The sequence below is a fragment of the Callithrix jacchus genome, chromosome 11 (genome assembly GCF_049354715.1).
Source record: "Callithrix jacchus isolate 240 chromosome 11, calJac240_pri, whole genome shotgun sequence".
In the NCBI taxonomy this organism is placed as follows: Eukaryota; Metazoa; Chordata; class Mammalia; order Primates; family Cebidae; genus Callithrix; species Callithrix jacchus.
In genome coordinates this window covers 52,844,869-52,867,871 of record NC_133512.1, presented here as the reverse complement: position 1 = coordinate 52,867,871, position 23,003 = coordinate 52,844,869, and the positions used below count along the sequence as shown (strand labels likewise).

General features: G+C 38.9%; 1 long non-coding RNA gene across 9 annotated transcripts in view; it reads left to right on the top strand.

The window, feature by feature from the left end:
- The window catches only part of LOC103794834 (uncharacterized), a 170,938-nt gene that overhangs the window by 93,004 nt on the left and 54,931 nt on the right, over positions 1-23,003 (top strand). For 7 of the 9 annotated variants that reach the window (XR_008473376.2, XR_008473379.2, XR_008473375.2 and 4 more), the window contains 4 exons: positions 10,099-10,256; positions 10,987-11,095; positions 18,934-19,146; positions 20,202-20,255. This is a non-coding gene — a long non-coding RNA (uncharacterized LOC103794834). The remainder of the gene's footprint in view (positions 1-10,098; positions 10,257-10,986; positions 11,096-18,933; positions 19,147-20,201; positions 20,256-23,003) is intronic. The other 2 variants (XR_008473377.2, XR_008473382.2) reach the window with 2 other exon arrangements.

Sequence of the window (23,003 nt, the reverse complement as noted above, 5' to 3'; positions counted from 1 at the left end):
GAGATCCCAACAAAGGCTTCACCATACAGGAGCCAGTGAGTTTGTTGTTTTGAAACCCAAATCTGCTAGTGTATCTTCCCAGCTTAAAACGAGCTCATGGCATTCCCTCATTTTAGGGTATGAGTCAAATGTCCTGTGTTCTCGCTCCCATCTAGTTCTTGAGTTTTTCTCACGTCCTTTTTTCTTCTACTCTTTGTTCTAGCCAAATGGGCCTTCTCTCCAAATCATCTACTTCCTCCTCCAGCCCAAGGCCTGTCTGCTTGCTTTTCCCTCTGCTTCTGATGCTTTCCCATCCCATCCCAGCCCAGCCCAGCCCAGACCCCATATTTTTTTACCAGGCCAAGTCTTACTCATTCTTCTTTCCCTTTTCAGACCAAACATGACTATGGGAAAACCAACACTGATGCCCTAAATCAAGCAGGTCTCCCTGTTCTATGCTCTTACAAGATAGTGGACCTTTTCTTCAAATTATTTATTACCTTTGTGATATTATACTTTTTTTTTCTATTATTTGATTATTATCCATTCCAATGGTCCTTTCTTGAGAATAGGGATTTTATCTTTGCTTTTTCTTATCTCTGTACTCTGTAGATACTCAGTTTTAATCTGTTCAATGAATGAACTCTTTGGAGTTCATAGAAATTTTGTCCCAAAAAAGTAAGGCAAGCAAATTTCCTAAACCTGGGTCAAAGCAGTGAGGTTTTGAGAGTACCCTTATATCTGTTTGTGTAGATATATACAATGACAAATTGAAAACAGCCTAATGATCAACAGAAGAACAAATAAATAAATTGCACTATGTTCATAAAACATAACACCATGCAGCAGTTAAAATTAATGAATTAGGGCCGTATGAGTATACCTAGTTAAATCCTCAAAGCACATACATAAAATGTGATCATCATACAAAATATATATGTTGCTTTATTTTGCCTGGAATCCATGTAAGTAGTAGTCAGAAACACAGTGGTAATACAAGTAAATATAAAGACTGTGGATGATATCTAAGAAGAGTGGGAATATGAGCTCATCAAAGTTCTTCTGCTCCTTACCATGTCATTTCCCAGCCAGATTACAGTAGGAGGAGTGTAGTCAATCTCTGCTCTTTTTTGGGGGCCACATCTCTACTGTTTATTTTCTGGGGAAGTTCTTAATAGTACTTGGAAACAAATGCATCTCAACAGGGTAAAGATTCAAGAATTATTTATAAATAGAAAATGTAAAAGGAAATAAACTAGAGAATAATAACATAGAAGATGCTCAATAGTCAATATGAAAAATATTGAATTTAATTTCTATTTTGAAATACTCTGTGAAACCAAGTTTGTAAAACAAAACAAATAAAATCAAACAAGATTTTGAATATCTCAGAGGCCTAATAGAAAGTTGAATATTAAGTAAACTAGGTAAGAATTTTCTAAGACTCTGCCCTTGACTCGAGACAGGGAGACACTAGGCACAGAAATGTTTGATGCATATGGCCTTACTCTTAGTGTAAACTGCCTCCTTTTTGTGTGTGTATAGAATTGGAAAGTTTTAGAGGCCACTCTTCCCTAAAATATTTCCCTTACTCATTTTGCTATTGACCTCATATCCACTTTCCTTATTGACTTCAGTCAGTGCATTGAAGAGTACTCCAAAAACCACAGGATTTTAGAACAGAAAGTCTTCCTTTTTATTAGATAAGGAAACTGACACTTGGAAAGTTAAGGTAACTTTGGAAGCCTAGCAGTCTGGGAACCACTGTCACCCAGAAGTCTGTGAACCAGAATCCAGAAATCCTCATTCCTGTCCCATTGTTCTGCCCAACGCTCCACACTGTAATGTTATTTTCTAGGGGCCATCAATTTAAGCCTGTAGCCTTTGTTAATGCTATGGATTGGATTCATTTAGCTAGGCAGTCACCCAACTGGTACTTGAGTGGAAAAGAAAAGATAAAATCCAATGAGGAGTGGTATACACATACAATGGAATATTATTCAGCCTTAAAAAGAAGGAAATTCTGATGCAACATGAATGAACCTCCATGACATTACACTAAGCCAGATAAAAAAGGACAATATGGTATGATTCCACTGATATCAGGTACCTATAGGAATCACATTGATAGGGAAAGGAAGTTGCATGGTAGTTGTCAGGAGTTGGAGGATGGCAGCATGGTAAGTTTAGTGTTTAATTGGAACAGAGTTTCAGTTTGGAAGATGAAAATGTCCTGGAGTTGGATAGTGGTGATGGTTGCACAACAAGGTGATTGTACTTAATGCCACTGAACTGTACACTTAAAAATGGTTAAAATGTTAAGTTTTATGATATGTATGTTTTAACACTATTTTTTAAAGAAATCAGATGAGGAATCATGAATTATGATTTCCAGCTGAGGAAAGAACACTTGGTGGGAATTCTAGGCATCTAGAAGGTACTATGAAAATACTAGGTGCTTAAGGTAGGTGGGAAGAGGGCAAAGAGAAGAAATGAGAAAGGCCTATTATCTAGACCAGCATAGTCCACTGGAATTTCCTGCCATGGTGGAAATGGTCTACGTCTGTGCTGTGCAGTGTAGCAGCCAGGAGCCACTAGCCACAAGTGGCTGTTGAGCACATGAAATGTGGCTCATGCACTAAGGAACTGAATTTTTAACTTAATTTGATTTTAACTAACTAACATTTAAATAGCATGGGTCTAGACTTTCTATTGTTGGTGATTTCAGTAAAAGTACTTGTATTTCTGCTTCTTCTGGCTCACTTTTTATAATTTCAAGCACTAGTCACTCATTCCTTCAGTCTCTGTTAAGAGGTATTCTCCATCTCTTGTGTGCTAGATTCTTGCTAGGTAATCAGGTAGTAGGGAGCAGCGGGAATGCTCTACCCTGCTGGTAGGAGTATCAGTAAGTATAACTCCTGCAAGAAAGAAGGTGACGGGATGTCTTGAGGTGAAAGATGTTCATATCCTTTGACCCAGTGTATGCCCTAGAGAAACCCTCATAGCTGCTCAAGGAAGCATGGTCATGCAAAATCAGAAAAGGCCTATCAAGCAATGAAAGAAGGATAAATTGAGCTATGCTCATAAAACTATACTATGCAATAGTTAAAATTAATGAATGAGTCCCACATCTACCTATGTGGCTAAATTCCAGAAACATAATTGCGAGCAAAAAGAAAATTTCAATTGCAGAAGGATATACACAGGATGATATCATCATTTTTAAAACCTTATTTTAAAAACCCTGCATTATTGTTTGTAGATACACATGTATGTAATAAATGTAAAAACACGCATGGGTGAAGGGACAGCACATCCCTGATAATGGATACTTGTGGCAAGAGAGGGAATGGAATGGGAAAAGGGACACAGAGGTTGTCAATCCACTGGCAATATTCTATTATTAAAAAAGATCTTTTTTATATGACAAAACCAGAAAGTGGATCCATTAGTGTTCATTACATTCTTTGCTATACTTTTATGAATAGTTGAAATACTTCATGATAAAGAGGATGCAGATGAAATGGCCCTCCTGCTAAGAAGCACTCAGATTATAGGGGCATTATAAGTACAGTAAAAATGGCAATAATATATTAAAAGTATTAATAGGGGCATGAGGTGTATGAGGTGGGAAGGAAAATAGAGGAAGATGGAACTAACTCTGTCTCAAAAAGTCAGGAGGAGCCAAGGAAGACTTCACCAGGTAGTTACACTCAAGTTCATTTTCTAAGGATATGTAGAAGTTTAGTTGGGAGAAAAACAGTGATATTTATTGGAGACTAAGAAGACAGTTTGTAGAAAGAGTGAGAGATTTCACTGGAGTCTAGAGCTGACAGGGTAGAGGGGAATAGCTGATAAAACAGATTAGAGTTGACTAAGGCAATATTCTGCCATCCAAGCTCATGCATGTGTGTGTGTGTGTGTGTGTGTGTGTGTGTGTTTTGGGGATGTGAGGCGGCAAAGCCAGAGGGAAGAATGAATGAGAACACAGCTAGGGAGACCCGTGGCCTTATAATTGTCTAAGTGAGAGGTTATAAGAGCCTGGGGCAGGAGTGGGTGGTGTCCAGGTAGACTCCATGGGACTTGATGACTATAGGACTAGACAAGGTTCTTATCTTAAACAACTTTGGCTGATGATGACACTGACCTAGAAGGTAATATGGAAGATGGAGATGAAGCAAGGTTTCCTCAGCCTTAGGAGTGAAAGGAGGAGAGGTGAGAAGATAATGAGTTTGATTTGGGAGGTGCTAAATTTGAAACCTCTCCAGGTAGAGATGTCCAGAAGGGAGCTATGGGAAGAAGCATCATAGAGGTAACAACTGGAGTGGATAATGCAGGCAAAGAGCAGTCTGTAAAATGAGAAAGGAAGATTTCACTGGACAGCTAAGAAGTTGGATCATGCTGTAGGCATGTTAAGCTCTTCTTCCCAGAGACATGTCATGTTTTGGCAGAAGAATCTGAAGACTTGTAATTCAACAGCAATAAAGAGGACTAAACAAAGGAATCATGCTCTAGGGTTTGGCATCTACCCTTAGTAAACTAATGTAACAATGAACACACAAACTTTATAGTTAAACTGACATACACTCAATGCATTTGCCATTAAACTTTCATTCCCCACTTACTAGGTGTAAAGTTGGGCAAATCACCAAACCTCTCTGAGCCTCAGTTCCTTCTTCTGGCAATGGGGATGATACTTTACAAGTTTGTGGTGAGAATAAAGTAGAATAATGTTGGTAAAATATTGAATACATATTAAGTCCTTTCTCCTTTTTTTTTTAGCTCTTACGATTGTGAATGCCTACACTTGTCTAAGAACATTTTATTTAACTAATTACTTTTTCCTCAAAATACAAAGTACTCCTGACCAGAGAAGTTGTCAATTACCTGAAAACAGGGGCCATATCTTACATGTTGATCAGTCAGGTCCGCATTGAACATTACTATTTTCCTAACAAGCTGTAGACTACCAATAATATGCAACACAATGCTAGGTACATTGTAGGTAAGCAATAAATAAATGCCTTCTGAACTGTACTCTAGTATAGCCAATACAAATAAGCATAAAATTTTTTATGATTCAGCTCCATATGTAATCACTGGGTAACCTTGTTAAGCCTAACAACATGCATAGGCAGTAAGTATATCATTTTATAAGGAAAGGAAAATAGAGGTTATTTGTTCAAGTCACAGAAAAAAAAATTATCTCAGGGCCAGAAATAGACAGAAGTTAATCAAATGGTCAGTAAACATGGGGAAATCTCCCAGTAGTATTTCAGTTATGGGCCCAGTGAGACATGAACAAACCATCCCTTAGGATTTCTAATGCAAAAGAACAAATATAAAAATAGAAGACTGAGGAGGCTGAGGCCGGAGAATTGCCTGAACCCAGGAGGTGGAAGTTGCGGTGAGCCGAGATCACGCCATTGCACTCCAGCCTGGGCAACGAGAGCGAAACTCCGTCTCAAAAAAAAAAAAAATTGAAGACTTTTTGTGTAGTTAGTACCAAGTTCTCCAGTCAAATTCTACACAGCAACTGGAGGAGAGGGTCTCAGATCAAGGAAGAAGTGGGATTGGCTTGGAGGGATCCTATCTGGATTTAAGGAAAGTAACAACACAAATTATGGGACGGATCCACATCCTCGAGGTACATTTTTATGTCTCTGCAGAAAAGTAAGCTGACAGCATAAAGGGTCACCAAATAGGAAAGGAGATATGGTTTAATTTTTATCTTTGTGACTCTCTGTTTACATTCATTATGGAAAAATCAGGGTTTAAGTCAGAGTTTAAGGTGGGCCAAGACTTCCCATCTTAGGGTTTAAGAAGCTTTGCTGGTTCAGAAGTGAGGCTGGTGTCTTGGTGAAAAGCAACCAAAGAGAAGGAGAGTGAGAAGACAAAGTAGAAAAGAAGAGAGAGGTGGTCAAAGGGGTAAGAATTTGAGTCAGAGATATCTGTGGTATATCCTCAGGTCAGAAGTTAAAACAAGAATAAAGTCAGAGACTTACTTCCTGAGTAGACAGACTTGTGGGGGAAAGAGTTCCAGAACTCTCCCCATTCATAAAATGCATCTATTGTAAATTCGTGTACACAGTGGACATCCTTTATAATATTATTTCTGCTTCTGAAAAAAATCTGTCTCTGTTGACCTGAGATATGGAGGTGCTGGTAGGGGTTTGAGGGATGGCAGGATAGGCAATTATGTAGTCAGCAAGCTGAGGTCAAAACCTGAAAAGTCAAGATGTAAGTGAGAGGCAGCAGGAGCAATTTCTCCCAGGAAACAGATAACACAAGTAGTCTTTTTGTGTCGTGGGTAAATTTTGACCCTTAGAATATGTTCAACTCCTAACCCTCAGTACCTCTGAATGTGACTGTTTTTGGAAATAGGGTATTTGCTGATGTAATTAACTCAAGATGAGGTACTAATGGATTAGGGCTTCTAAGGTATCCTTATAAGCAGAAGTATGAAACTTGGACACACAGATATACCCAAGAAAAAAGTTCATATGAAGTTAGAGGCAGAGGCTGGAATATGCAGCTTCAAGGAACACTCCTGGCCAACAATCACCAGAAAGTAGGAAGAGGCAAAGATAGATTCATCCCTAGAACCTGATGAGGACACACGGCATTTCCAAAACCGTGATTTTGAACCTCTAGTCTACAGAACTATAAGGAAATAAATTTCTGTTATTTTAAGCCAACCAGATTGTAGTAATTTGTTATGGTGGCACTAAGAACCTAATACACCTTGCTGTCTGAAGGACTTTCAGCTGTGTGGTTGCCAGGTTTATGAGTCAACTGAGATGCAGACTTTCACAGTCCTAATCCATGTCCTCAATCCATGTCGCTGGCATGACACTCCCCTCAAGCCTCACCCTTCGATCCCACCAGGCCACAGATCCCCTGGTGGAGCCAGGGGAGAGTGCTGGTCCTCAGAGACTCTAGCATGACCAGAGACTTCAGGCCTGGACTTCTGGGACACATCTTTTCTGGGTTCTAAGGGCCAAGATTTTTCTCCTTCAGAGCCAAGGGCCCACAAATACCTACATTTCAAATTCTTTCATAGTTTACTACTGTAAGAGAGGGGTATGGTGTTTGGCCAATTAGAAGAGTAGGTATTTAATAAGTAGGAGGTGCTTTAAATCTAGGGAAACCTCCAAGCAGCAAGCACATTTTACAGTCACTGAGATCTTAATGAACACCAATGTCTAGATTGCACCTGCATAAATTGGGTACAGATCCAGGCGTAAGTATTTTTTTAAAGGTGTCCAGTACACAGTCAAGTTGAAAACTTGAACTAGGTGCTGGCTGGGTGATAAGAAGTCTATCGTGGGTTCACTCAACTTCTTATAAGCTCATGTAGAAGAAAAATTATTAAATTATTAGATAGAAAATTACAGCTGGTTTCTGACAAGGTTCTGTCAGAGCTACCTTTGTGTTTTAGAACTCATATCCATCTTTGTCCCAAATACAGAGTAGTCCTACTTATCTCTTCCTCATCTCCCACATCAAATCAGTCACAGAGTTTTCTTGATTCTGTAAACTTTTCTCAAATGTACCTTCTCTCTGCATTCCTTTGGCCACTGCCTTAAGTCATGCTTACCATTTCCTGCCTGGGATTCTGACAGAAGCCTAACTGGACTTCTTGTTTGTAGCCTTCCTCACTTCCAATTCATTTTCCAGTTGCCACCAAAATAATCCTTTAAATACACAAGTTTCAGTGTTTTACTCTCCTGCTTAAACCCCCTTCCATGGCTCCCCTTTTGCTTACAAAGTAACTTCTGGGCTGGTCACATGACAAATAGGACTCTCCATAATTTGGCCCTTGCCTCCTTCTCGCCTGTTTCTTCTGGTGCACTTGTTCTGTGGACTTCATTCTTCATCCATAGTTCATCATGCTATTTTCAGCCTCAGTCTTTGCAGATGCTGCTGTGCCTTTGCCTAGGAAGTCCCTCCCTAAATGTAACCTTTGGCTTCCTACAGTATTTCACATTCCTTCTCCTTTGCCAAGAAATCTTCCTAACCCCTACTTCCACTTCTGCTCTCCAATACTTCTGTGCTTTATCAGTATTTTTATTAAGGCCCATCCTGCTGCTTGATAAAATGTTGTAAGGGTTTGTGTCACCTAGATGATGAAATCCTTGAGAGAATTTCTAAGTCTTACTTCTGCAATCTTAGCCACTAGCAAAATATCAAATGTATATTGAGCCCTCAAGTGTTGAGTGAATTAATGGGAAAACAAGGAAATAAATAAATGCATTTGTCTTCTGGAAGAAATTCAATCCACAAACTTGGTCTTCATGGCTAAAAGGGCAATAAGAGGTGGAAAGTGTGGGAGTAGGAAAACATTTAGGAAGAGAATATTTTGCTCAGAGGGAGAGATCATATTGGTTTAGACAAATTAAGCTAAGGAAGAAAGTAGTAATAGTTATTCTCTTGACAAGAGGTAACACTAGTGGGCATTGGTGCAGAAGATAATTGATTTATCTACTTACTCTAGCAGAAATCAGTTGTGTTTGGATATGGTTTGGATCTGTTTTTACCTAAATCTCGTGTTCAACTGTAATCCTCAGTGTCAGATGTGGGGCCTGGTGGGAGGTGATTGGATCATGGGGGCAGTTTCTAATGGTTTAACACCATCCCCCTGGGTGCCATTTTCATGATATTGAGTGAGTTCTCATGAGAGCTGGTTGTTTAAAAGTGTGTAGCACCTCCCCTGCTTCCTCCTGCTCCAGTTGTGTAAGACATGCCTGCTTCCCCCTTGCATTCTGCCATGATTGAAAGTTTCCTGCGGCCTCCACAGCCGTGCTTCCTATACAGCCTGTGGAACCATGAGTCAATTAAACCTCCTTCCTTTATAAATTACCCAGTCTCAGGCATTTCTTTACACCAATGCCTGAGACTAATGCAGTTTTTAGTTTTTCAAAATGGGTCTGTAAGTTGGGACTTTCCTCATTTTACTAGAATATTTTATTTTACAACCCTGTCATACCAAGGGATACAGACCTTCATAAAAATAGAAGATGTTCTTATAAATATTCAAGTAATTATGGTTACCTGAGATCATGCTTACCATGGTACAAAATAAACTATTTAGTGAATGCATTAAAACCTGTTTAGTCCATGCGCAGTGGCTCACACCTATAATCTCAGCATCTTAAGGGCCTGAAGTGGGAGAATAGCTTGAGTCCAGGAGTTCAAGACCAGCCTGGACAACATAGTAAGACCTCGTATCTACAAAAAATAAAAAACCAGACTGAGCACAGTGGCTCACACGTGTAATCACACCTGTGGGTGAATCATCTGAGGTCAGGAGTTCAAGACCAGCCTGGCCAACGTGGTGAAACCCCATCTCTGCTATAAATTCGAAAATTAGCAAAGTGTGGTGGTGGATGCCTGTAATCCCAGCCAGGAGGCCAAGGTTGCAGTGAGCCAAGATCACACCATTGCACTCCAGCTTGGGTGACAAGAGTAAAACTCAGTTTCAAAAATTAAAAAAATAATAATAAAATAAAAAATCTAGCCTTGTGTGATGGCATGCAGCTGTGGTCCCAGCTACTCAGGAGGCTGAGGTGAGAGGATTACTTGAGGCCAGAAAGTAGAGGCTACAATAAGCTGTGATTATGCCACTGCACTCCAGCCTGGGCAACAGAATGAGACCCTATTAAAAAAAAAAGCAATGAATAAACAAACAAAAACCTGTTTAAACACCCAAAAGAGAAGTACACTGAAGTAGCTAGTTAGGGCTAACTGAAAAGAAGGCATTTTGATAATAAAAAGTCTGTGATGATGATGGTCTGTTGTCACTAGATATCTGATAGAAATTGAAGAAGACTGAATTCTCATTGTCCCATATATCTTTTCTTTGAAGCTCTTATCACAAGTCTGCATTTACATGTGTAAGTTGTATTTGATTAATATATGTGTTCCTGACCTGTGATATATGAAGATAAAGAATTACATCTAGTTGTACTCATTCAACTTCAGTTTTTAATATGGTGTCTTGTGTATTATAAACTCTCCAGAACTATTTGTTAAACGAATGTGTTGAGTAAATAGTTCAGTCCTTTAAACACTGCCACTGGACATATTATACAATGAAGGTATCCCCTGATCTTACAGGATCTTATAGACCTACTCCTGATTCAGAAGCCCTTGGACTCTTCTCCATTCTCTGCCTCATCTGTGCTATTCACATTGTCCCAGTGAGTAGCCTGTGAAAGACACAAAATTATTGATTGCAGAAGCTTGAGAGGTACAGGATCTGAAAGTACAATTAGGTAAGGTTGAGGAGCAGCATATTCAACACCCACTAGATAGACTATTAAGCTATTTAGTGGACATAAGCATGGAATGGTTTATATCAGCTTCTAATATCATCTCAGTTGCCAAAAGTATTTTTCCAGGTCATTTTTCTATTATTCAAGAATGTATGATAAATAAAGAACTTATAAGATTGAAACTAGGTTTGATTCAGTGGTAAGACTGCCCATGTTAAAATGTTAGAACTACCAACATTTACCAAGAATAAACATTGTAGATCCTGGTGGAGAGGGAATGAGGCAGAGGCCCAGTAGGCTGATGCTGTGTCTCAGAAACTGGACTTTTAACTGGTTGGGTAAATAATTCTCCAGCCTGTCTTGTAGTGCTTGTATTGCTAGGGGTTAACCAAAACCATGTAGACATGCACAATATATTGGGCCAGGTCCTGAAAGTAAATCAAGATAATATTAAAGGGATCCTTTATAAATTGATGGAGGGAGGTCAGTCTATTGCATCATTCCTAATGTCATTCTAACCACAACAACTGTACACTATGCAAAGGTAGCTTTGCTTTTTCACTCTCACACTGGATTCCAACTAGTTTGTGTGCCTCACAGAGGTTGTTTGGGGTAGATGCTTAATGTACATTATTCATCTTATAAACTGGGAAGCATTAATAGATAGTGATAGTGTTGAGAACTGTTAGTCTTTTAGTAACCTCATTTTCCCACTTTTATATTACATAAGAAGAATTAAAACCAAAGGAGGGGAGAGAGAAGAGCAAATGAGCCTTCATTGTAAGTCTGCCTCAATGAACTTCAAGACTTGTTTTGTATCTGGCTTTTCTTCATCCCAGGTAACTACCAGATATTTACCCTGGCTTACAGAATTATGCTAAGCTTTTTGTATATATTACCTCATTTAATCTTCACAACACATCTCTGAGAAGTGTCAGTAGTGGCTCCACTATATAGATGAGGAAACTTTGGAATTTTCTAATTGGCCATAGAGTCAGTTTCATAAGGATATATAAAAGATATGCTAGGATCCCTATCAATCTTGGTACTATGGTGGTGGAAAACATGACCTAGAATTCAAAATGAATCCAGAATAAATCCCAGACCAGCTTTTGCCTGTATAGATGGATCAGTAAGAGCTGCGGTAGGAGGGTAATCATGGGTAATTTTTTTAAGAGGCAGGGTCCAGGGGAATCTCCAAGATGGCGGAATAGACACAACTCTGGTGCACATCACCCAGTGAGAGAGACACAGAAATCCAGAGATCTCCTAGCTCCAACCAAGGTACCAGGGGTGTTACAACGGGTCTGTTCCTATGGTGAGCAAAGCCCCCAGGCAAGGCAGAGGGAGGTGGGGATGGGTACTGCTTCACCCAGAAAATGCACCTGACCAGTGAGTCGGAGGCTCCCCCTCTGGCACTCCAGTCCAGATATAGCGCTTCCCCCAAAGCCTCAGCAATACACAGAACAGGGGATCTTTGCCAGTCAAGTGCCAGGAATTACAAGCGTGGAGTTGAATAATAATCCAGGATGGTGTCCCAGATTGGTACATAGACCTAAACAGACGAATAAACCCAAAAGGTGGCCAGGAGAGCCTGTGGACTGAGCTATCGTCCCCTCCGCCTACCCAGAGAGAGAGGGAGCTGTAAGCAGGAGGACAGATGGAGCAGCTTGGTGGGCCCGTACCCCATGACTGGAGAGAGAGGAAGCTGAAAGGGGGAGATGGCTTGGTGCGGCTGGGCAGGTCCCTACCCTTCCCCACAAACCCCAGAGGGCTGAAGCTCTGACTCTAGTGAGTTGCACAACCACTGCCACAGTCTGTTCTGAACCCTGAATGAGCCAGCCTAGTGGAGGAAGGGCACAACCCACCATTAGAGGGGTGGGACTAGGCTACATGTTTTAACAAAAACACAAGAAGCCTACATAGCAACAGGACAGTATTCTTGACCAAACAGCAGTGCCTACGGGTCAGCGGAAGAGGTGGGCCTAACCTCCAAGTATAAACAAAAAGACACAGGATGTTTTCCTAGTAACCTGAAGGAGTCCCTAGAAACCCAGTAGCACCTCGACAGGCAGACAAGTGACCTCATCAAGCAGCTCCCTGACATCACAGCCAGGTAAATCCACAAAGATGGGGAAAAACCAGCACAAAGAAGAGGAAACCATCAAAGACCAGAACACCTCTTCTCCTTCAAGGTATCACAACTCCTCAACAACATAGGAACACAATGCGACTGAAATTGAGCGCAATGAATTGACAGAAACAGGCTTCAGAAGGTGGATAATAACAAACTTTTCTGAGCTAAAGGAACGTGTTCTAACTCAATGCAAAGAAACCAAAAAACTTGAAAAAAAAAGTTAGATGAAATGCTAACTAGAATAACCAGCTTAGAGAAGAACATAAACGACTTGATGGAGTTGAAAAACACAGCACAAGTACTAGGTGAGGCAAACACAAGTTTTAATAGTCAAATCAACCAAGCAGAAGAAAGGATATCAGAGATTGAAGATCAGCTCAATGAAATAAAAAAACAACGCAAGACAAGAGAAAAAAGGGGGAAAACAAGTGAACAAAGCCTCCAAGAAATATGGGATTATGTGAAAAGACTTAATCTACGCTTGATCAGTGTACCTGAATATGATGGGGAGAATGAATCCAACCTGGAAAATATGTTCCAGGATATTATCCAGGAGAACTTCCCACACCTAGCAAGATAGTCCAACATTCAAATTCAAGAAATACAGAGAACTCCACAAAGATATTTCTCAAGAAGAGCAACCTTAAGGCACATAATCATCAGATTCACCAGGGTTAAAATGAAGGAAAAAATGCTAAGGGCAGCCAGAGAGAAAGGGGTTACCCACAGAGGGAAGCCAATCAGAATCACCGCAGATCTCTTGGCAGAAACCCTAGAAACCAGAAGAGAGTGGGGCCGATATTCAACATCCTTAAGGAAAAGAACTTTCAACCAGAATTTCATATCCAGCCAAACTAAGCTTCGTAAGTGTAAGAGAAATAAAACCCTTTATGAACAAGCAATTACTGAGAGATTTTGTCACCACCAGACTTGACCTACAAGAGCTCCTGAAAGAAACACTGCATGGAAAGGAACAAGTACCAGCCACTGCAAAAGCAAACCAGTTGGCAAAGACCAAAAATGCAATGAAGAAAATGAGTCAACTAAAGGGAAAGAAAACTAGCCAGTAACAAAATGGCAGGATAAAATTCACACATAACAATATTAACATTGAATGTAAACAGCCTAAACACCTCAATTAAAAGACACAGACTGGCAAATTGGATAAAAAGACATATCATGTGCTGTATTCAGGAAACCCATCTCACATACAAAGACACATAAAGACTCAAAATAAAGGGTTGGAAAAAGATTTAACCAAGCAAATGGAGAACAAAAAAAGCAGGGGTTGCAATTCTAATCTCTGATAAAATGGACTTCAAACCAACAAAGATCAAAAGAGACAAAGAAGGACGCTACATAATGGTAAAAGGATCAATCCAACAAGAAGAGCTAACTATCCTAAATATATACGCACCCAACTCAGGAGCACCCAGATACATAAAGCAAGTTCTTAATGACCTAAAATGAGATTTAGACTCCCACACAATAATAGTGAGAGACTTCAACACTCCACTGTCAATATTAGACAGATCAATGAGACGGAAAATTAACAAGGACATCCAGGACTTAAATGCAGAGCTGGACCAAGCGGACCTAATAGACATATACAGAATGCTCTACCCAAATCCATAGAATATACATTTTTCTCAGCACCACATTGCACTTACTCTAAAATTGACCACATTATTGGAAGCAAATCACTCCTCAGCAAATGCAAAAGAATGGAAATCATAACAAACAGTCTGTCAGACCACAGAACAATTAGACTAGAACTCAGGATTAAGAAACACACTCAAACCCACACAAGCACTTGGAAACTGAACAACTTGCTACTGAGTGTCAACTGGATAAACAATAAAATGAAGGCAGAAATAAAGATGTTCTTTAAAAACAATCAGAATGAAGACACAACTTACTGGAATCTCTGGGACACCTTTAAAGCAGTGTCGAGGGGGAAATTTATAGCAATAAATGCCCACATGAGAAACAAGGAAAGATCTAAAATTGACACCCTATCATCAAAATTGAAAGAGCTAGAGGAGAAAGATCAAAAAAACTCAAAAGCTAGCAGAAGGCAAGAAACAACTAAGATTGGAGCTAAAATGAAGGAGATAGAGACACAAAAAAACCCTTCAAAAATTCAATAAATCCAAAAACTGGTTTTTTGAAAAGATCAACAAAATAGACTGCTAGCCAGACTAATAAAAAGGAAAGAGAGAAGAATCAAATAGATGCAATTAAAAAAAGATAAAGGGGATATCACCACTGATCCCACAGAAATACAAACTACCATCAGAGATTACTAAAAATAGCTCTATGCACATAAATCAGTAAACCAGGAAGAAATGGATACATTCCCGGACACTTGTACTCTACCAAGACTAAACCAGGAGGAAGTTGCAACTCTGTCTAGACCTATAACAAGGGCTGAAGTAGAGGCAGCAATCAGTAGCCTACCAACGAAAAAATGTCCAGGTCCGGCCGGGTTCACAGGCAAATTCTACCAGACGTACAAAGAGGAGCTGGCTTCATTCCTTCTAAAACCGTATCAAACAATACAAAAGGAAGGAATCCTCCCTAACTCATTTTATGAGACCAACATCATCCTGATTGATAACAAAACCAGGCAGAGACTCAACTAAAAAAGAAAACTTCAGGCCAATATCCATGATGAACATTGATGGAAAAATCTTCAATAAAATACTGGCAAACCAATTGCAACACCACATCAAAAAGCTTATCCATCACGATCAAGTAGGCTTCATCCCGGGGATGCAAGGTTGGTTCAGCATATGCAAATCCATAAACGTAATCCATCACATAAACTGAACCAAACACAAAAACCACATGATTATCTCAATAGATGCAAAGGCCTTCCACAAAATTCAACAGCTCTTCATGCTAAAAAACCCCCAATAAACTAGGTATTGATGTAACGTATCATAAAATGATAAAAAGCCATTTACGACAAACCTACAGCCAATATACTGAATGGGCAAAAGCTGGAAGAATTCCCTTTGAAATCAGGCACTACGCAAGGATGCCCTCTCTTACCACTCCTATTCAATATTGTATTGGAAGTTCTAGCCACAACAATTAGGTAAGAAAAAGAAAGAGTATTCAAATAGGAAAGGAGGAAGTCAAACTGTCTCTATTTGCAGATGACATGATTGTATATCTAGAAGACTCCATCATCTCAGCTCAAAACCTTCTCAAACTGATAAGCAACTTTAGCGAAGTCTCAGGATATAAAATCAATGTGCAGAAATCACAAGAATTCCTATATACCAGTAACAGACAAACAGAGAGCCAAATCAAGGGTGAACTCCCATTCACAATTGCTACAAAGAGAATAAAATACCCAGGAATACAACTAACAGAGGATGTAAAGGACCTCTTCAAAGAGAATTACTAACCATTGCTCAAGGAAATAAGAGAGGACACAAACAGATGGAAAAACATTCCATGCTTATGATTAGGAAAATGGCCATACTGCCCAAAGTAATCTATAGATTCAATGCTATCCCCTCAAGCTACTAATGACCTACTTCACAGAACTAGAAAAAAACCACTTTAAACTTCATATGGAATCACAAGAGAGCCTGCATACCCAAGACAATCCTAAGCAAAAAGAACAAAGTCGGAGGCATCACATTGCTGGACTTCAAACTATACTACAAAGCTACAGTAATCAAAAGAGCAGGGTACTGGCCCCAAAACAGAGACATAGACCAATGGAACAGGACAGAGGCCCCAGAAGCAACACCACACATCTACAACCATCTAATTTTTGACAAACCTCACAAAAACAAGCAGTGAGGAAAGGACTCCATGTTTAATAAATGGTATTGGGAAAACTGGCTAGCAATGTGCAGAAGAAAGAAACTGGACTCCTTCCTGGCACCTTACTCTAAAATTAACTCCAGATGGATTAAAGATTTAAACGTAAAACCTAACACCATAAAAACACTAGAACAAAATGTAGGCAAAACCATCCAGAACATAGTCATAGGCAAGGACTTCATGACTAAAACACCAAAAGCAATGGCAACAAAAACCAAGATAGACAAATGGGATCTAATTAAAATTCAGAGCTTCTGTACTGCAAAAGAAACCATCATTAGAGTGAACTAGCAACCAACAGAATGGCAAAAAATTTTTGCAATCTACCCATCTGACAAAGGGCTAATATCCAGGATCTACAAAGAACTAAAACAATATACTAGAAAAAAACAAACAACCCCATTCAAAGTGGGCGAAGGATATGAACAGACACTTTTCAAAAGAAGACATACATGAGGCCAACAAACATATGAAAAAATACTCATCATCACAGGTCATTAGAGAAATGCAAATCAAAATCACATTGAGATACCATCTCATGCCAGTTAGAATGGCAATCATTAAAAAATCTGGAGACAACAGATGCTGGAGAAGATGTGGAGAAATAGGAACACTCCTACACAGATGGTGGGAGTGTAAATTAGTTCAACCATTGTGGAAGACAGTGTGGCGATTTCTTAAGGATCTAGAAATAGAAATTCCATTTGACCCAGCAATCCCATTATTAGGTATATACCCAAAGAACTATAAATTGTTCTACTATAAAGACACATGTACACGTATGTTCATTGCAGCCCTGTGTACCATAGCAAAGACCTGGAACCAACCCAGATGCCCATCAACAATAGATTGGACAAAGAAAATATGGTACATGTACACCATGGAATACTATGCAGCCATAAAAAATGAGTTCGTATCCTTTGTAGAGACTTAGATGAATCTGGAAGCCAGCATTCTGTACAAACTGACATAAGAACAGAAAACCAAACACTGCATGTTCTCACTCATAGTGGGTGTTAAACAATGAAAACCCATGGACTCACGGAGAGGAGCATCACATACTGGGGGCAGTTGAGGGGTGGGTAGGGGAGGGTCAGCAGGGGGTGGGGAGGGATAACATGGGGAGAAATGCTGGATATGGTATACACCTAAAGTAAAATAAAAATTTTTTAAAAAAAGAGAGAGGGTCTTGCAACTTTACCCAGGCTGGCCTTGAACTCCTGGGCTCAAGCAGTCATTCCCCCTCAGCCTCACAAGTAGCTTGGACTGCAAGCATGCACCATTGTGCCCAGAAATATATAATATTAATAACAGCATACAGATATGAAAGTCAGTTTTCAGGAACGGAATGCCATGCCATAGGGTTCACATTACCAAGTGAGAGTGCAAATCCAAGGAAAACTGGGAAGAGAGGGATTTAGTGACACAGTTCTCTCTTGTTCATTCTTGGTGATCATCACTAGATTCTGGTCTTATAAGACTGGCCATATGAGAAGTATGATCTCTATAAGAGATCAGAGATCTGAGAATGAAGGTACTCTCTAAGTCAATGACCATGCATCAGAATTTCCCCACCTCACATCCCCCAAGTCAGAATCTCTGAAAATATCATGTGGACATATGAATAGGGTCAAGGATGACAGAAGTGTTCATACATATTAGCATCCTTAAAAGCATCTAATCAATTGCATGCCCACTTAGAAAACAAAAAGACCAAAGGCATATTTTTGTAGGTTTTCTGTAGTGATGGGTATTGTAAATAAACATGCTTGTTGGGGGACTTTGTAAAGTCTATAGTTTGTCTCCTTTGTAAAGTCTATAGTTCTGAAGTGATTGGCTGCCATTGCATTTTCACCTCTTTTACTTAAAGTATGACCAGAATAATTAATGAATTAGGCTAATCTAGGAAGCTGGTAAAAGGAGGCTGAAAGAGGGTCACTAGATCAGTGGAATTGTTGAGTGCCTTAAATCTCAAAGCCTTCTACAGAATACATCTCACTTTAAATCTTCCCTTTCAGAAGGCATCAAATTCAGAGAGGATAAGATGTATGTCTTTGATAAATGCCAGTGTTTACCTTAAGACTGAAGTTCTGTTTCCTTTATGCTCATGTTGTACCAGAAACAACCTCAGAATTTTTAAACACACTATAGTCTGCTTCTGTGGCTCTCTGTTTATTCAGTATTGCTTTAGAATTGTTTAGATCCCTGTCTGGAAGGAGTCATTCTGCTTCTCAGACAATATAAAAAAAATGTCAGAAATATCAGCTAAAGACGTGAGTTTTTTTAAAATGATTGTGTATATTCAAATGAACTGATTTGGAAGCAGGAAGTAAATTTCAGAACTATATAAATGAATTAGAAAGGCTTAAAAATATTATCAGCCTGGAATTCACCTAAAATTTGTTATAAAGTCCTTTTGGACATCATATCTTTTTGAAGGAATACTGGCTAAAAATTTAACATGGGTCTTTCAGTGGTGGTATTATATATAACATTGGTCTTTCAGTGGTGATATTACATATAACAACTCATTTCTTATTTTTGCCGTTGACTTAATCTAGAGCAGTGTTTCTCAAACAATTTTCCTTTGCAACATGCCAAACTTAGATTTTTCAGCTTCTAAAATCCAGCAACAGATATCTTTTCACTCTGAATAATAATAATAAACTCAAGTACTTTTTTATTTATTTACAGGTATTATTTATCTGCTCATAAATGCTGATAGTCAAGAACAAAGTGAACAAGTCACAAGATAGTGAAAACAAACATCCTTAGGAGCAGCTGATCCTGCTGTGCCAAGCTGGCTTCTTTGAGATGTGAAATTCTGATTCATCATATTGCTTAAGTCAAATGTCATCTGGTATGATAGGAGAAGTGTCCCTATGATAGAATTATCATCAGCAATAGGTAAGAATGTTCTCCAAGGATCATGAGCACCTACAGGAACATACTCATACCAAAAATTTGAGAATTACTGATTTTGAGGACTCATTGCCCTTAATCACAAGGTCTCCCTTTGTCATTTTTGTTATGCATATGCCCTCTGACCCAGTTTTCCAACTTCTATTATATCCACTGAACAAAAATTTTTAAACACATGCACAGATGTTTATTGTAGCATTGTTTGTAATATTTAAAAATTGTGGCTAGGGACTGTTGCTCATACCTGCAATCCCAGTACTTTGGGAGGCCAAGGTGGGAGAATCACTTGAGCCCCGGAGTTCAAGACCATTCTGAGAAACATGATGAGACCTTGGTCTCTACAAAAAATTTAAAAGTTAGCACCCTTTGCTGCTCTGGAGGCTGAGGTGGGAGGACCACTTGAGCCCCAGAGGTCAAGGCTGCAGTGAGCTGTGTTCATGCCACTGAACTCAAGCCTGGGCAACAGAGCAAATCCTGTCTCAAAAAATAAACAAACAAACAAATGAAGAAAAATGGCATACAACTCAAACATAGGAGAATGTTTGGGTAAATCTTAGAATATTCACATAGTAGTTTTACAAAACAAGATAGCACTATTTATATTGATATGAATGATCATCAAGGCATAGATAAATAAATAAAAGTAAGCTGAAGAATAATCCATATATATTATCCCTGTATATGCTGTATTTGGTACACATGGGGCAAGTGGTAGGAAATGAAGGGGGTCTTAGAAAAAGTTCGGAGATGTCACACACCAGACTCTTGGTGGGAGGGTGAAGGTGCAAGGATGAAGGAGAACCTGAACTTTTTAATCTACATACTTCTGTGTTGTTTAAATGTATTCATAAATCATTTGTGTGCCTAAAAAATAATTTTTAAAAGAGAAATCTCGTGCTTATAAAAGCATGTGTGATGAAATTTCTTTTCTTTAGAATTTAGTGCCAGAAAAACTTGCATTCAAATAAGAATTTGTTTGTGTTTCTTCAATTCTAAAGGAAATAATTCAAGAATATTTCCTTTTTAATTCTGCCTTTCAGGAAGCCCAGAATCAAAATGGACACTCAGTTGGAGCAGCCACACTAGCCTGCCAGGTTAGCAGGTTTGCTACCACCTCTTTCTACAGATCCCATTTGCAATTTTCTAGGTTTAAATTATCAAACTGATTTTCTATATAGTCTTCATTATAAGCCTCTTCAGATGTTTTTAAAATGAAATGAGGAATACATTAATGGATAAACAATCAAATGATTATTTTCATTGAGTTGGAAAGTCATTTCACATTTCAGAATGGCTCTTAGTGACAGTTGACTTCTACCTAAATGTAACTCAATATTAGACATTCTTATTCTGTAACATGTAACTCATACCTTAACAAAAATAATTAGTGGGCTCCAGAACCCTCAGAAAAATATATTCAGGATTTTGCTTTTCCCCCACTGTACTGTCTGAGGTGTTGTTTAGGTCTAGTGAGCTACTAAAGTTAATTATACCCAAAGGAAATACACAGACCTCAGGGATTTGATGGCAATGTATCTATTTATTGAGGTCCTCTGTGTGTGAAGTAAAATAGTCCTTAAAGAACATTAAATAGAAAGATCCAAGTACAGATTTATACAAGCAAGTAAAAAGATAGCCTGCTTCAAATAGTAAAATTTAAAAACTGTGCATTCTATAGAATACTGACAATCACAGGCTCAGGCTCACACTTCCCCACCCATTTCCACCCCAACACACACTTGGGTAAAGCATCCTGTTTTACAGGTTTCAAGCGTGGCTCCATCCTTGCTTTAAAAAAAACAGAAAACCAAACCACTTTTGGTACATTTTGGTGTGTTCTTTATTTTGAATGTCTTTTGAAACACATCCTTCTATGTTCCAGAAATAAACTGGCAGCTCCCTCTCTTGTCCTGGTGAAACTTCTCACCGGTCAGTTCCCCATGCAAACAAAGCCATGAGAGAAGTGTTTTAGACAAGCCTTTTCCCAACTAATGGCTTGAATGTGCCCTGGGAATGCTAACATGATTTTTTAATTAACATTAATTCTGCTTAGCTTCAACTATGAAAGAAATGGGGTTTCTTCAAACACCAATTAACAAAGCAAACCCCAATAAAGGGAAAATACTGGTTCCCCACCTCCAGCCCCCAACAGGAAATTCCCCCCTGTTGAGTTTTCCCCAAGGTCTCTATAAACTTTTTCTGATGAACTTGGTAGAGCCTTAATGAGAATGAATCAGCACAGATTTTCCATCATATAAGCAGAAATATTTAATTTCATGCAAGGGGACAGCATGCTGGATTCTGCCTAGCCCACCACATAATATTTTCAGTTTTTCCTCCTTCCTAGCAATTTATTTCTCATAGTATCTTCATTATAGTAATTCCTCAGAGTTTCCCAAACCTGAGGACTGTACCTTAACATCATAGATGAAACAAAAAGACCTAAGCCCTTAGCTCATTGCTGACTCTATTTTCTTACTTGAAGCAGAGGGAAAATATTTTCCCTCTTTGTGTTTGCTCAGAATAAATTTCCCTGCATGGGCCACTCCTAGGACCCAGAGGGACAATCATACTTCCACACATGCCCAGAGGGCAAAGCAACACATCCAAAGATCCCACTAGGACAACCTTTCTCACATCATATTCAGAAAAACACAAGATGTTATTCTGTGTACTACTCAAAAAGGGTTTTGTGGTCAAATAAACTTGGGAAATGCTTCAAATCATATTTATTTGGAGATTCACAAAGCATGTCAATGCGATAAAGGCTCTGCAAACCTTGTAATTAGAAAACCTAAGTAACTTCGCTTAACCCTATTTATTTTTCTGACTAATTTAATCGCAACACCTTTCTTCATGGAATATGACGATTCCACAAATCACTTTAAAAATGAGAAGGAAGTGAATACTTACTAAGCACCAGCCATGTGCATTGATTATTTCAGTTAATCATCCTAACAGTTCTATAAGTATTATTATTATTATCCCCATTTTACAGGTTAAAAAAATGCTGAAGTTCAAAATGTTGTTAAAACATGTCCAGCTTTACATACATAATAAATTAATGTGGCTAGCATTCAAATCCAACTCTAAGACAGTAACTCAGTTGGGTGAGGAGGTTTAAAACTATATCACATGAGGAAAAATCAACCATTCTAACTTAATTTTAGCTTAGTCTGATTTGGAGGAGTTTCTGGGGAGAGGAGGCATAATGTGATGATGTCTTTAAATATTTTTAAGTTGGGACTGTCAAGTGAACACTGGATTATTCAAGCAGCAGGTGGGGTGACTCTACCTTCAAGCTTCCATTCAGGCCTGAAACTATAAGCTTTTGAGCTGTTAAAGATGCACAAAGGAATGGTTCACTGTCACTGCTGACCAATTATCTTCCCAGAGGCTCACCTCTAAATTCATGCAGCTTGGAATTCCATGAAATGTTCTTACAACTTGTAAATGTAATAAATGCAACCGAAGAAAAATAGTTTTAAGGCCGTCAACACAACAATGTTTTTCAGTCAAACAGAAAGAATCCCAATTACTTTATGATGAAAGAACCAAAGCCTTACTATACCATAATTTGTCATGAAGTAAAATGACAACATTTTTATTAGGATACATTGCATTAAACTGCTTTCACACTGCTATAAAAATACTCCCAAGACTGGATAATTTATAAAGGAAATATGTTTCATTGACACAGTTCTGCATGGCTGCAGAGGCCTCAGGAAACTTACAATCATGGTGGAAGGAGAAGCAGGCACATCTTACATGGCAGCAGCAGAGAATGGAGAAAGTGAAGGGGGAATAGCCTCTTATAAAACCGTCAGATCTTATGAACTCAC